The sequence below is a fragment of the Athene cunicularia genome (assembly GCF_003259725.1).
Source record: "Athene cunicularia isolate RWA chromosome 2 unlocalized genomic scaffold, athCun1 chr2_part1, whole genome shotgun sequence".
In the NCBI taxonomy this organism is placed as follows: Eukaryota; Metazoa; Chordata; class Aves; order Strigiformes; family Strigidae; genus Athene; species Athene cunicularia.
This window is the reverse complement of record NW_020799095.1, coordinates 152,381,825-152,387,228: the sequence shown is the minus strand read 5'-3', so window position 1 is coordinate 152,387,228 and position 5,404 is coordinate 152,381,825.

Here is a 5,404-nt window from a genome sequence, read left to right as displayed (position 1 = left end):
CTATTCCAACTGAAATTATTCTATTCTATTCTATTCTATTCTATTCTATTCTATTCTATTCTATTCTATTCTATTCTATTCTATTCTATTCTATTCTATTCTATTCTATTCTATTCTATTCTATTCTATTCTATTCCATTCCATTCCATTCCATTCCATTCCATTCCATTCCATCTGACTCTGTTACCCCTAAGGCATTTCCAGAAAAAAAAATATCAGTGCATAAAGATCCATTTACACTTTTCTGCTATTTATCACTTGATGTGGCATTTTCTATATGGATTAGATGCAGGGAATGGTTGTCCCCTGATCAGAAGGTTAATGCTTGACTGCAACTTGATATTTCTTTTCCACAGACCTCGTGTCTTGTTGAAGCAGCAGCTTGACAATAATTACATTTTATTACATGTGGAAAAAACAAATGTTGCATGTCTGCCAGCATTTTTCTAAGAAGTTTTGAGAGGATTTTCACAAGGGAGCCTAAAAGCTGAAGCTCAGCTCTGTGCCTTGATCGTTGCAGTGCCAGTGAAGGGCAGGTGCTCCTGTGTTGTGCTCTGGGTAGGTGACAGAATTGCCTACTCATCGCCATTTCCCATTCGATGAAAAACACTTGCTTTCTTGGTCTCATTCAGGAAAACTGATGGAACAAGACACCTCCAGTGAGACTCTCATCTGTGTTTTTTTCCATGGGATAAGGAATCATGAACTACCTTCATAAAGGGTTAATATTGTAGCTCACAAACTGCCTGAATAAGGCACCTCCCAGCTCCTTTATCCAACCCAACCATATCCCAGGAGACTGCCCTAACAACAGGTAGTCCAAGGATCCTTTTTGTGTTGGCCTTTTAGCTCGTGAGATCTTGCCCAAGGTAACCATGGCTTGAAGATGACATAGTCACAGAAAATGAACATTTTTGTGCTTGGAGATCTGATCTTCCAAGAGCAGATCAGAACAGGCTGGTTTGTTTAGCCTAACAAAACAGCTGAGACAGGACCAACTGCCCATGGAAAGACCATCTCAGAGCAAGGAGAAGCGTAAGCAATATCTTATTACTAATGTGGTTTGTGACCATCGCAGGAGTGAGTGTCTGGAACAGCCTCCTGCCAGCAGAGCCACAAAGATGCGTATACTTCAGATGAATTTTTTTCTTGAGGGGAGTGATAAAAAGAAGTAAGGATAGGGGTTGAGGTTTATAAGCTGAGGAGACCCTTTGCATGTGCTCATTGAGGTTAGCAGTAAAAGCCCCTTGAGACACCTAGACTGGCATAAGGAACCCCAACTGGCCCATGGCATCTTTGCACAGAGCTGGCACAGCAAAAGCCAGCTTGCAGAAAGCACTATCATGATCTGAGAACACCAGCAGGTAAAAAAAAAAAAAAAAAATAAAAAATTTCTCCTAGTTGCATTCCCTAAAGTCAAAGATAAAGTAGACCCCTTTCCCAAGCTGCCTGTGGCTGGTGGCTGGTAGCAGTTTGTTTAAAACCCCTGATTTTCTAGGGCAGAAGTCAGATGTCTTGCTGTTAAGTCTCCCCTCCTCGCCCAGGATGGCTTTCCTCCTCTGCTGTAAGTGCGTCAGAGTCTGTCACTATCTCCTGGGTGTTTGTTTCTTTTTCAGATTTGGATGTCATCCCCAAACACAGCGACAGCTGTCTTTACGCTAAAAACACCTCTTCCCTCGTGTCCCCTCTCACCAGAGCCAAGAGATTGGCAGCAGCCAGGAAAGATTAAAAATATTCTGTCTTGTTTGTAGCTTTACAAGGACATGGCTCATCTGATCGTAGATTTGTGTGTGCACAGGTAACAACACACAGCTGCTGGTTTGGATTCACCGCATGGCAAGGGTTTGTGAAGTCCCGGTGGGTTTCATGGGAACAGATATTCAGGTGGAAGAGACTCTACTGAAGCCCTCACTGGGACTGAAGACAGCTCAGCCCTTTCTAAAGCTTCAGAGGATCCATCACAAAGAGCTACATCAAAGCACATTGTTAACGAGGCTTTGCTGTTCTGCCGTGGTGAGCGTGTCCTGGTGCTACTGGGAAGCCGGATCCCACTGCCCGCTGTGGCTGGTGCTGCTCACTGGGAGTGGTGGCACATCCCTCTGCAAGCATCTCCCATCGTTGCTGCTTCACAGCCACCCTCTGAAATCCTGCCACTGCCCGGGGAAGAGTTTCGACTGGCGAAGTGCCACCCGCCCCCAGGATCTCGTATAGGCAAGTGGAAAAGCGTTGTGCCTCAGTCTGTGTTTGTGCCTCGTCTGGGGAACCAGCCAAGCAGTGAAGGTGTGTTCATAGTAGCAGGGCACAAAAAAAGATGCAAAACTTCTCGCAAGCATCGGGGTGCTCCTCACCCCGCTCCTCACAAGTCCAAAGGTACTGCAGAAGCAAAGGCACCAACATGAGAACCGTGACATCACTCAGTCTCCTTTTCCAGCAGTTTTTTTATATCTCAATCCCAGATTATTGGGCAAAAGCAATTTCTTTTGCAAGGAGACTCCAAGCTGTGTGGTGTGGTTGACATGCTTGGAGGGTCATCCAGTGGGACCTTGACAGGCTTGAGAGGTGGGACCATGCAAACCTCATGGAGTGAACTTCATGTTCAAGTGCAACGTCCTGCCCATGGGCTGGGGCAATCCCAAACACAGGCTGGGCGAGGAGTGGATTGAGAGCAGCCCTGAGGAGAAGGGCTGGGGGACACTGGTGGATGAAAAACTGACTGTGACCCAACAATATGTGCTTACAGCCCAGAAAGCCAACCGTGTCCTGGGCTGCATCGAGAGAAGGGTGGCCAGTGGGGTGAGGGGGGGGATTCTCCCCCTCTGCTCTTCTGAGAACCCCCCGCAGTGCTGTGACCAGCTCTGGAGCCCCCAGCATAAGAAGGACACGGACCTGCTTGAGTGGGTCCAGAGGAGGCCACAAAGATGCTGAGGGGGCTGGAGCACCCCCCTGTGAGGACAGACTGAGAGAGTTGGGGGGTTCAGCTGGAGAAGGGAAGGCTCTGGGGAGACCTTAGAGTGGCCTTCCAGGGCTGAAAGGGGCTGCAGGAAAGGGGGGAGGGACTCGTCATCAGAGGGGAGGGATAGGACGAGGGTTAAGGGGTTTAAAGTGACAGAGGGTAGGTTTAGCTTAGATCTAAGGCAGAAATTCCTCCCTGTGAGGAGGGTGAGGCCCTGGCACAGGTTGCCCAGAGAAGCTGTGGCTGCCCCCTCCCTGGAAGGGTTCAAGGCCAGGTTGGACGGGGCTTTGGGCAACCTGGGCTAGTGGAAGGTGGCCCTACTCAGGGCAGGGGGTGGGACTGGATGATATTTAAGGTCCTTTCCAACCCAAATCATTCTCTAATTCCATGATTCTCTGAAGGGACGTTCATACCAGTCCCAACCACAGCTGTCAGCACGACAGTAGTGAGCTCCGCTGCTCCAAACACTGGGGAGCTCAGGGCAAGACTCCGTGTTAAACAAATCAGTTCTTCAGCGCTGGTGTGCCATTGCTGATGTGACAGAGGGCACATCAAATAGCCCTTGCGATGGGGAGGAGTGGCCTGAAGACATGAAAAACGTTCACCCCTTTGTATTCAGAGACCTGCTGGCCGAAGGGAGCCTGTAGTGGTTTTGTTCAGATGACTGGATTAGACTTCTGGGACTCTGACCCATGGATCTCGCATGCTGTGGCTTTCTCTTGGGGGTCTGAACAGATTTCAGGAATATGCCTACAAGGCACAAGTGCAAAATTACTTCACCTCCAAGGCCCGACATCATTACCCACATTTCTAAGTGTATTCAGAAACTTAAAGCTCAGTCAACACTAAAGTTGTGTTGCAGGACCATGCCCGGTGCTGCTGACGTGTGACAATTCCCATCTGTTTAATAGGGGCTAACTGGGGAAAGGGTATTGGCATCCAGACCAGCCTCGGACAGGGGACAGAACGATTCATTGACACACCTCGTGTTTTTTAAATCCTTGAGGCAAACCGTAGGTTGGAGCCCCCGGGAGTGGCGATGAAGCCTTGTGGTGAAGGCAGTTAATGCACACGCGGGCCCTCTGCCCCATCCTTTCTCAATACTCTGAGCAACACTCTTGCGTTCAGGTGACCCTAAATGACTTTTGCTATATTATTATTAAATACCAACCATGACGTTGTGCTCACCTCCCTGCCCCCTCAACGTATCTGCTTCAGAAACCCTGAAACTTCCTTTCACCTAATTTTTAGGGGCTGTTTCTTGTTCTCAGACCTGGGCTTCAGATTTGTGCTCCTCTGGAATTAGGGATGTGAGAGTCATACAGGAGAGCAATGAAGATATCCAAGAGAGGATGTGCTGGCATGTCGGCGGCAGCCTTTCCAAGTCATCCAAGGCCTAATATGGAAAAATACATCTATTTTAAGAAGAAGAAAAAAGAGGAAAAAAAAAAAAAAAAGTGCACATGATATGTTTTAGATGAGAAATAATTTGGGAGTGATATTGAAAATGATATCACTCCTGCTGCACTTCAGTCCTGCCAAGTGCATTCTATAATTAATAACTACTTCAGATGAAGTGACTTTCTTTTGAACGTGCAGCATTAAACATTTAAATCCCTATCTGTAAATATAAGACTGTGGCAGATATCTCCATGAGCCTTGCAGCTACATGCTAATGTATATTTATATTCTAGATAGGTATTTTTAACCAGAACTACAAGTTCTTTCTGTATTTGATTGCATCAGAGCTCTATTTTACATTAAATGTCTGGACTGCAAAAATATCTCCTGTTGTTTTTTTTTTTTCTCCTGGAGTTTTGCATTATTTTCTGTCCTCGTCTCTTTTTCTTTCATGCCCACCTGGATTAATGCAACTTCCAAGAGGGCTGTATTTTTTTTCCCCTTCCAAAGAAGACAAAATATATAAAATGAAAAGAAATCAAGCAGCAAAACAGCTCCTGGTGTTTCCCACCTTGCAGCTTGAATGAGCCTGCAATCAGGGCATGCCAGGATTACTACCACCACTCACAGCCACACATGATCTGACCAGTGTCCTGCTGTGGAAAGCAGCTGTAAATGATCCCTGTTGGAAACGCTGGTCCCCCAAGTATTTGTTTGTGCAGTTTTGTTCTCCCACAGCACCAGCGATGCCTTTGTGGGAATCTTGCCCAAGTTAAAGCAGCGTGATTGAACCTGGGTCCTGATGCAGCCCCAGCCAAAGGTGGTTGTGTGTGCACTGTGTCTCCAAAGGAGAAACTACCCTTTGCAATATCCACACACAGACCCCGTGAGGAAAGGCCGTGCAAGGCAGATATAGACCCTGATGGCTGGCTGGAGGTGGGACTCAACAGAGTATACCACCTTGAATATCACAGAATCCCAGAATCATCTGGGTTGGAAAAGCCTCTGCAGCTCCTCCAGCCCAACCATGACCCTCCCCCTGACCTGTCT